The sequence below is a fragment of the Serinus canaria genome, chromosome 1, assembly GCF_022539315.1.
Source record: "Serinus canaria isolate serCan28SL12 chromosome 1, serCan2020, whole genome shotgun sequence".
NCBI lineage: Eukaryota > Metazoa > Chordata > Aves > Passeriformes > Fringillidae > Serinus > Serinus canaria.
The window spans coordinates 53,372,282-53,383,195 of NC_066313.1; the positions used below are offsets into that span (position 1 = coordinate 53,372,282).

General features: G+C 41.2%; 1 long non-coding RNA gene across 2 annotated transcripts in view; it reads right to left on the bottom strand.

The window, feature by feature from the left end:
• The window catches only part of LOC127059163 (uncharacterized), a 124,278-nt gene extending 113,767 nt beyond the window's left edge, over nt 1-10,511 (bottom strand). For both annotated transcript variants that reach the window (XR_007776649.1, XR_007776650.1), the window contains exons 1-2: nt 10,376-10,511; nt 6,759-6,810 (exon numbers count right to left, since the gene is read on the bottom strand). This is a non-coding gene — a long non-coding RNA (uncharacterized LOC127059163). The remainder of the gene's footprint in view (nt 1-6,758; nt 6,811-10,375) is intronic.
• Between the last annotated feature and the right edge of the window lie 403 nt (nt 10,512-10,914).

Genomic DNA, 10,914 nt, shown 5'->3' on the forward strand with positions numbered 1-10,914 from the left:
GAATGATCAGTGGATTCACTAGGAGGAAAAAGAAGTTCTTGCTCTAACAGAGTCTTCCTTTATTTGTCTTGGATCAAGCCATTTTCTTTGCTCACATATCACCAACACAGGATAAGTCAAGCCAGATGCACCATTTCAGCAGCCTGATATTTAGGCACATTTTTACAGGAAAAAGGTATTCCCTGAGCAGCTCTTGACTCAGGATTCGGACTCTGACAGGCTGGCAGGGCCTGAGGATTTCAGCCATTATACAGGGCCACAATACAAAGCTCGTCTCCTGTCAAGCATTTGGGTGGATGCCTGATTTATTTTCAGAGGCAAATTTTTGGCTTGAATCTTGGATTTTAATGCCATGCATTAAATTAAGAAGAATATCAAGGAAGCGATTCAGCTGTCTTGTGATGTACTGATTCTACCTACCAAGTGCCAGGTATGTCTCATTGCCTTGAAATTTTCCAACACCACAGAACATTTTGATTTCTGTTCCCCTCATGGTGGGCTTCTTGGGCACAAGGTATAAAGCAAAAATGGCAGAAGTGTCCTCCTTACAGCAAAACTGTCTCTTCAAAGTCAACACGCTTTAGGCACTTCTGTCATTTTCACTCCCAAAATGCCCTTCACACAACTTCTGACTTTAGTAAACAGTATGTTGCTAAGAAGTGAGTTGTGTTCATAATAACTCTATAAGGCAACCAGGAAAGGAGATACATTTTCCCCACTGCCTTTTCTCCCTTGGATTGTGTAATCCCAAAACTCCCTGTAAATAAAACCAGACACATATAAACATACAGGCTCCAACCTCTGCCAAGCAGTCCATGATGAGACTTCCAGTGGCACCCAGAGCTGGTCTCTTCAACCCAGAGAGCACAAATCCCTGCTCTCAATTTGCTCCTCAATTATAACCAGTGCAACTAGTTGTGACTTCTTACCCATACAGTTTCTACTGTGCACACATGTCTATAAGCACACACGTCCATTCCAAGCCTTCCTTTATAAAAGCAGGTTCTTCACTGTTTTTTCTCAGACTGTCATGGGATTTCAATTGTTCCAGGTATTAAAAGTCAGTCTCAATCAGGAGAGTACACTGGAACAGTGCCTTGGGAAATGGCAGTAAGATCACTAAGGATCATATTCTGGACCTGGCAAAGATAAGCTGTTTTCCCGCTGGAAACATGTTAGAGTGAAAACAGGAGATTTTCCATCTACACTGATTTAACAGTGACACTATGGTCCTTTGGCAAGCTCTCCCTTTCTTAGTACAAACAAGGGTCTAAGTTACTTGGAGCAGTTTTTGCTCTACAGCATGCCTGACAACACATGGAAACAAAACAGTCTAAGAAATACTGAAGAATAAATGGGCATTGAAAGTAGTACTTGATAGTGTATGATGGTGTATAAGATTAAAAGTTTAAAGAAAATCATGGAACATGAAGACTCTTTCTGAGTTTCATTATTTGCAAGTTTTTGCACTTGAAGTAACAAACTTCAAACCATGGATGTGGGAAAGGGTCATTCCTGGGCTTACATGGGAGTTTTTGTCAGACTCATCTGACTCTGCATGCCTGATACCTGACTCATGAATCTGCACATCAGATCATGGTAGATCTTCCTCCTCTCCCCTTTCTTTCCTTAACCCTCAAACACCAAATGCTTCTCTAGCTTCCTATACACCCTTCACTTTCTGTTCTGCAGGTCCTGCCATTATGCAGCAGTCCTTGCTCCTGGGTATCTCTTCACCTTATCAGATTGAACACCTGCTTTCATATGCATTTTGAAATGCTTTCCTTTTTTGCCCATGACTCTCTCACCATGTGAGAGCTCTGTCACAGTTAGTCACTGCCCACATGTCCCAGGAATTGCTGTCTGGGCTTTCCAGGCCGCCTCCCACTGTTCCTGTGGCCAGTCCAAGGGCGCTCATGCATCCTCCCTGCCCTTGCATCCATGGAACTGTCAACATTGATGAAGTCTTTCCTTGTGGTATCTCACAAGGGATAGCTGCCAGGGCTACACAATGTTCTAGCAGCTGTCCTCATGAGGAATATGCATGTTCTGGGAAGTATTCTGATCCACATTTGTCCTAGTCTGTGCCCAGACACACATATCTTCCTTGCTCTGGGTTGTGCCAGCACATCTCTTAGGACTTTCTCACAGACGACCAGGGCAGAGCAGCAGCTATTTGGGATTTATTGGTGTGCATTAGCTCAGCCACCCTGTGTGTGCCACAGAAAGCTGCAGTGCCCTACAATGTATTAATAGACACCATAAAAACTTGTGGCTGGAAGAGAGGGGGTAACTCACAGTTCAGCACTTTCATGCTCCTAATGGTAATGACTGCTCCCTCATTCCTTTCTCTCATCAGCAGCTCTCAAGGAAGCATCATTAAGATGGCATATTCCAGTACAAGTAAGATATCAGGCTCAGTTCATTTAGAAGACACTCTTCAATAAAGCTAATTTAACATTCAGATTAGAGGTGCCCTCAGGGATTCTTGTGCCTGCCCTGCATGGCTCTAATACTCAGCTGTAACTCATGTTTGCACAATATGGGTGTGTAAAATCTGGAGATGCCCAGTGAGTGTGGGTTTTCTTAAAAGGCTCTTAACATGTCAGCCTTTTGTTGCACTCCACAATACAGTGGTGTTCTGACATATGTTAGAATGGTATAAATTAAATTACTTACAGCAATCAGTTCTTCACTTGTAGCCCAATTCACAGTACTTGCTTCCCAGGTGGAAATTGAGTGTAAATTTGATATTTGGTTCCTCAGTGGACTCAAAAATGAGTCAGAAGAAAATTACATCTAAAATGTTTACAGGAATGTCAAACTTCACTGGAAAATTATTTTATATTTTAGTAGTATTCCACTTGTTTCTTTAAGTGATTAAGTGCTTTAAATAAATACTTTTGATTGCCTTAATTGTTCTAAAGAAAAACATTTAGATTCCAGTAATATTTAGGAACCAGAACACAGATAAAGCAGTGTCTATTAAACTAGATAAATAATAACAGCTCCTTTTGCAAATCAAGCTGTTGGGCTTTGTGCTCTCTCTAGGACCTTCACAGCAGAATTCTGCAGGCTCTGAAGAGAATACCTGTTCACATGCTGTATCTAAAAAAGAAGGTGGGAAGTAGTTCCATCACTAAGTGAAAAGGACACTACGTTTCCCTCAGAACACCTTAAATTATAGTAAAATAATTCTGTGAGAAACACGATATTTAAAATACTGGAAGTTGCAGCAAAATATCAGCGCAGTTGTTTGAGTCAACTAGTTCAGACAGTGTCTAGATGTAAAAGACAATTTACATATCTGGAGGTAACATAATTCTTGTACTGCATTTCATGGGCCTGCCATGGCTTCCCCTGTTTTAAGAACCAGACATTCCTGGGAAGGCACAATCAACAGCTGGACATGTGAATTGCCACCTGACATGAAATGAGCAGAGAGTGGGATCCAGCTCAGCAGCTCACTGAAAGACTGGCCCTAAATTCACTGCCACAGCAGCAGTGGCAGCAATCACCTTTCCATGGAAGGAGCTGTTCCTCCGTGCACCTACAATTTAGGTGCACATCTACCTCAAACAGGCAAACTGGATCCCAGCAGGTAATGCCAACCAACACTCCTGGCGAGCCAAAGTCACAATATCATGACTGACATTTAAGGGCTCCATCAGCCAGTGTGTCTGTGTTACTTGTTTGCACCTCCTTGCCAGTCCACATTGCCCAAACAACCTTGATTTAATGCTGCACTATTATAAATCAAGAAAGCAATTTTGTTTATTTCCCACAAAATCAGACCTACTGGGGAATGTCTTTAACAGAACTCTTGCTTCCATCCATTAAAGCTTTTCTAATTAGTTAAATATAACTAAACAAAACCTGACAGCAAAAATTTTAAGTTTTCCATTGAGGAATAATTGCATATTTCTAGAAATATAGCACATATTCAATAACAGACTTGCATGCTAATTCATGCACTGCATAATGTTTTCCATTTTGATGGTTATAAATTACACACTATAACTTGGAAAAATGTGCTATCCTAGGAATAACAGGAAAAACATAACAGCAGTCACCTGTCAAATGTAATACAGAGTTGTAACAAGTAGCAGCTACATTTATTTATCTGTATATATTTTTATATATGTAAAACTTCAAGGCTGCAGCTGTTTAATTCTGCTAAATGTATGGAAAATAAAAATATTTTAATCATCAGTCTCATGGCGTTCACCTATTTCACAGCTCTGCCATACACTGGTGAACCCATGAGCCTCTAGAAAGTACAAATATATTTTAGTTAAGCCCTGCCACCATGCAATGCTGCAAATCCAGAAGAGATGACCCACACCTTTGGATTCACAATTGATCCTTTTTCTCTGTAATGCTTCTCCACCCATCAATGTCCAAGCATAAATGTAGGAAAGTCCTCATGGATTCATTTTACTCTTGTATTTCTGTTTACATGCTACTAGAGAAATAAGAGTAAAAAAGTAGCCCAGAGAGAGAAATATGGCCAAATCAAAGACTGGAACATGCACAGAAAAATGAAATTGCTGTTGTCTTCCATTTGTTTTCTCTTTCCTTTCCAGAGTGATGGAAGTTCTTTGAAGAGGGGAAGGAAAGAAAGAAAGAAAGGATGAAGTGCACTCACCTTCTGCTGTGTCTATCACCTGATAAAATAATTTTTAACTGTAAGGTTCCCCAGAGATGATGCTGTCTTGGAAAGTTTCCACAAAGCCACCTTTGCAACGTGGTGTATTGGTTTTGGTCACCCCATTAAAAAGATGCTATTTCACTGGGTCACAACTGACAGGAGACAGGCTTTGGATGATGACCAGTGTTAATTGTGGGCAGCAAGTGCATCTTTAAGCAGTAAGGGGAAACAAATCAAGTAGAAAAGGCTCACTACTGCTTGGAAGTTTAAACTGAGGAAAAAGACAGTGGAAGAGGTTCAGGTATTAATGCATAGAATATGGAGCTTTATATAATGGAGTTTGCAGTGATGTGTGTCAGGATGCAGTAAAATTTTATCTACAGAAAAACCGGCCAAATTGTAACTCAGGTGACCAAAGTACAACATAATACTGTCTCAGAGCAAGCCAACCTATCAGCTAGCAGAACTGAAATGAAAATATTCAAAGCAAAACAAGTTTTAGTAAATCAAATGTCTGCAGATGCTTCTTGTGGTATGAAAGGTCATTGTCAGGTATATAAGTAGTTAATATTTACAGTTGAGAGCAAGATATGGAGAGGAACCTTTCCCTTCAGGTTTCACTAAAATAAAGTACAGATTTTTAGAGAGGTTTCTTTACACAAGGCAGAGTTCCTCCTTAAAGCATCAGAGGCCTTTTATTGCTTCAGCACAAAAGCTTACAGACATTCCCCAACAGTTCAGCCTCTGGTGGAAAATAAAGTTTCTGCAAAATCAACTTTCTATTCAAGAAAAAAATCAAATCACTTTTGCCCAAAGCATTCAGGTTTCCTTTGGGAAAATAAAAACAAAGTATTTTCTTCACTACATGGACTTGACCCAAACCAAATATTTCAGTTTATTTTTTAGCTGAACAAGAATATTTTATTTCAGCTCAGTTCAACTTGAAACTGCCTCTGGGTGTGCTGTCATGGTGGATATAAATTGCCCAGGAGAATCTGGGAATAAGACAATTTGCATCACAGCTGGTTAGCTGGCTCAAAAGAAAATATTATTAATACAACAATATTAAAGTATCCTATTTAGAACAACAAGACTGAAGCAATATATTTGGATACTTCCAAATCAAAGTCCTTCATAATTTTTCTTCCCACTAAAAATTTTTGATACGGGGAAAGAAATGTTTAAATGGGTAAAATGGCACATGAGAAAAAGAAATAATTCTGACTGTAATTTCCAGCCAACTAATCATTCCATCAGTTTTATGCCAAAGTGATTCTATTGAGCTTCACTGGAATGACACATCCTAAAGGGGTTGAAGGTACAGTGTTACCAATGTGACCTCAGTGCATGGGTTTAGGCAGACAAAAGATGTGCCTTAACGTGCTCTGGGTTCTCTCTCACATTTAACTTCCCTTTGGCACTGTAAGTATGCACAGGAAGCTGTAGATCCTGAACTAATAATGTGGTTAGAAAGGAAGACACCCTACAAATCTTCAGGAGTATGGCACATCTTTCCAAAACTCCTGGATGAATAAGGCAATCAGGTTTTTAAAAGCAAACTATGAATTCGGCTTCACCTGGGATTGAACAGGGATTGAAAGTAGCATTAGTGTGTGGGAAAGACATAAAAAATTTAGAGACCTTCAGTTATATATATATATATATATATATATATATAAAAAAGTATATATATGTATATATGTATATATATGTGTGTGTGTATATGTATATATATGTGTATATATATATATGTATATATGTATATATTTATGTATGTGTGTATATATATATATATATATCTATATATATATATATATGTATCTTATTACTTGGAAATTGTAGTTAGACTGAGTTATTCCAGTTTTTCCTTCAGCCTCAAATTCTAATACTCACTTGTCATTCAAAAGCAATCCAGAGCAAATTATTACAGACATCCTGTTTCACAGCAAAAACCTCTACAACACCATGCCAGTTACTCCCCTCAGGTTTACAGTCATCAGGACACAGGGCTCTGGTGCTGCAACACCCAGCTTGCTCAGGACCATCACCTGTTGAGGAATGTTGTTCCAGCATGATTTTCAGAAGGTTCATGTCAAGCTGCTCTTACCTCACTACAGTTGCATGGGTCTAGAAGGCTGAGAGGTCCAGAATGAGCTCAACTGCATCAAAAAGAGAGGAGGGTTTTTAGTTATTAGTCCTGGTTTGTAATAACTAGCCTCTGATTCACATCCAACAGCCTCTGATGAATGCAAACAGAGACACCAAACTGTACTAGTCTCAACAGCAACACAAATTATTCACATTTCACTTGCCTCACTTTTAGATAGATATCAGAGTGACTGATTAACATCCTCAGTTACTACTACATTTACTGGTTGCAAAATCTATTCAGAATACCAGAGAGCAATGGCAAACTCAGAAACCGGGGATTTTTACACCTGAAACAATCCTGAGAACACCAAATTTGAATTATGTAAACTAGGTTTTTAACTTCTGCTCTTTCAGATGAAAATTGTTGAAAAGCAGCATTTCTAGGAAGTGTTTATATGCACCATGCCAAGCATAAAAACCCTGCTGGAGAGAACAAAATAATGTCCTACAAAAAATTTCCAAGCAGAGCTAGGGAACAGGGGAGGGGCTGTCATGAATTTGTTACATTGGTGCCTCCCAGAAATTAAAAAGCAATATGCAGTCTGTTCCCATGCCAGCTGTGTTTCTAGAGACTGCTTTCTGTCTACCACAACCACATTATTGCCTTTTTAAGCTAAGATTTCACTTAATTTACATGGGCTGGGACAGACCGCAGCTGCCGGCTCTCAGCGCAGACGCGCTGCCTGGGACTGCAGGTCCCAGCGTGCGAGGCTCTGCTGCTGTCGACCTGCAAGCTCCTTTGTTTGAAATGGAAGAGCGTGGCACCTACAGTTTTCCAGAGCTTTCCACCTTTAGGAAAAGCAGTGGTCAAGGGTGGTTTGGACATGACTGACCACCTAGGAGTTGTTCCACACCCAATTCTCAAGGTAGAGCTCAGGCTCGGTTTTGCAGAGGGATGAGGTGCCGTCTTTTTGTTGGGCTCTGCAAATGAAGATTGGACGCTCCTTTTGCTTGATACCTGCAGTGATACTATATGGAAGTAAAGCAATTTTCAGGTTCTTGGGAGGAGATGAGATGAGTAACTTTTGCAGTCAAAATAAAATAAAAATCCTGAGATAAATAATATGATAAACTCATGATCAGTTGTGCATCCAACACACTTGCTAGAAGACATAGGATCACAGATTTCTTTCAGGTATGTCAACCTGCACAAAACTGGCTTTTGATTTATCAATGCAAACCTAATGTGCAAGCCTAAAAAGAATTTTAATATGCCTGTGCCTCAGTTTCACATAAGCCAAACTGCTTTCTGTCAGGAAAGCTAAGTTTTCAGACCTTGTAGTAGATACTCATGTGTCTACAGGTACACCAAAGTAAACAGTGCAGTCCTTAAATGGAGAGCTTCCAACTGCAGCTGCACAGGTCTTAGGCAAGGCAACATTCAGCTGGCTTGCACTTCACTTTTATGTTCTTGATGTCCTGAGTAGAGCTGAGTCATTGCACACCCCCAACCATACTGTTTGTCAAGGTCCAACTCAGGCCAAGTTTGGAAGAAATTAACTTCTGTAGCTGGTATGCAAGTATGACTAGAAGTCAATTACCTTATTTCATAAATAGTGAACAGCCAGGGCTCATTGATCTCTCCTGCAGAGCAGTGGTCTGTTTGCCAGAGTCTTTGCTTTGAGTAGTAGCTCTCAAGGTTACTCCTCAGAGTTGAGAAATCCCTTGACTCAAGAGATTCTCAGTAAATGAATAATAGCATGCTAAACTCTGAAATCTTAGCTAAGTGACACAAAAGATTGATTATGCACATATAATCCTTGAGATACGAACTGTTGATTAAGTCTGAGTTTGGAATTAGGCACACATAAACTCTCTCCTAAGAAGGAGCTTAGAACACAAGGAGGTCTTTTCTGAACCTCATGACTCACCAGGAGAGTCTCTCTCCCTGCCTGTTTTGTCTGACCCTGTCCTTTATGCCATAAATAATCAAGTGCACCTTGTCATCAGATCTTATTAAGCCTTCTCACATTTACCATGAAGCTTGGCAAAATCACTGAGTTATACCAATGAACATGCTTCTACTTCTTTCTTAGGAGTGACATCCATGCCCATGACTGCTATGCTATAGCTGTCAGAGCCCAGAGCCAACCTTCTGAGAAAGCAGCAGCACACCTGGGCTCCTCACAAAGGTTGGTATGTAACCCTAGCCAAGGGGTTCTGTGCCCTGTTCTGCATAGTGGCTGCATCCAGCAGAAGTGGAGCCCACCCTCTGTATCAGATATGCACTCTCATGTTCATGGGGATGGCCACCAAACCCTCTGGAGCTTGGATGCCAGATTCACTTGGTGAGCACAGTAACCCATTTGGTTATTTTATGAGAGAGGAAAATTCCTTGTCTGTCTTCTGGGTGAGACTGCCAGGGCTAAAACACTTCTTGCTAAACTCAGCATTACCACTTTTTCTAACAGTTTTTTGTTGTCTGGCCTGTCTTGAGGCCTCACCTATGGGACTGTGAAATTTAGTACTGCCATGGCACATTTCCAAGTCCCACATGGGCATTAGTGGGAGCTACTGTCTCATCTGTCCAGTCTTGCTGGGTTCACCTGTGAATAAAACTGGCTCCAAAAAAACTTTACTGTGAAAGGCTTTCTGTAACTGTGCCCCACTGATCTGAATGGGCTTCAGTGTGTGCTCTGAGACTCACTTTGGTATGGGTTTGGGTCCATGAAGAGATTAGCACATGTCAGCTGAGCTCTAGTAAGGCTCCAAGTGTCTGAAGCTCCCTGGGATCAGCAGCAGGGTTAACAGTGCTGCAGACAGAGCTGAGCTATGGGAGCAGCCTGCAGCTCTCAAGGGCCAGCCAGGACCCACGGGTGCCCAGTGACACTGGCACCTCTCTGAGCTCTCACAGGCCTGAGCCTGCCTGTTTAAAGCCATTGCCCTCAGCATGAGGGAAGTCTCCAATATATTTCAGGATGTGCAGGCAAGCAGCAGACCCACTCACCCACTTTTGACGACTCTAAGTCTCACAAAGTCTGGGAGCTGGCTTTTTTTAGTTGAAAATTGGAGAGTTGGTTATTTGTTCATGTATATCCTGGCAGCAGAAGTACAAGGTAGAAGCAGTATCAGGCTGTTTTTTTTTCCCTTTGCTCTATACACACTTTGCTTTACAGAACTGCTTCATTCGGGATGCCTGCTTGGGACAGGCTGCTGGAATTAGCTGTTACATCCATCTCCTGACAAATGACTATGACATCAGAGTGACTTCAATTTTTTATAAATATCTATTGCCAATTTGTATCATTTGTCAGCACAGACTTGGAGTTAAAACTGAATATTATGCCTGCCTTTTAAGGCTAATGGAATTTCCCCTCTTTATGAAAAAAACTTCTCACATATTTCACTAGTATCTACCATCGCAAGCCTTAGGTTTTGTCTGTCTCAAGCCTGCATCCTGTAAATCCCTGTAATTGCATGCAGCTGTTTGTGAGCCACCCGCTGCAAACTGAAAGCGTGTGTTGAAAAAGCCCCCAAGCAGAGAACCTCTAAAACAAGCATTGAAAACGCTGCTGGTTTACCAAAAAGACCCTCTCTGCTCTGCCCTCCCCTGCCCTCCTCTGCTGTTGCTACCTTGCAGTTTCTGACATCCAGAGAGTGGGAGGTCTGACAATCCGAACAAGGCAGCAAAGGAGAAATTCCATTCCTGTTGCAATCAGTAATTCCTCCGTGCAGGCTGCTTCCTCGGGAGTGTGTGCGCACGCTTTCTTTTGTGTCACTTCAAGAAGGGCTCTGATATTATTATTACTTTAAATATAGCTTGCCCTGGGGCGGGGAAATGCACAAGGAAAGAGCCGGCGAGCAGCCTATCTCTCAGAAGAAAAGAGCAAGCCTCGCAGCACAGGAACTGGCTTCACTCAAGTGTGCAGTTTAGAAGTCAAAAAACTATTTGAAATACCACCATTGTGGAGGAGGCTGAAGAAAAAAGACACGGAACTGGCTAAACACAGCGAAGAATATTGTAAACCAGGGTGCAAAGTGCATCTATTTGCAGTTTGAGAGTGGGCTCTGAAGGGCAATGTAAGTCTTCCTTAAATTGTATTCTTTTATAACAGCATCTAGTTGTTTAATTTCCATTCTGAAGCCATGCTGGGCCAAAAGGTACAATTAGC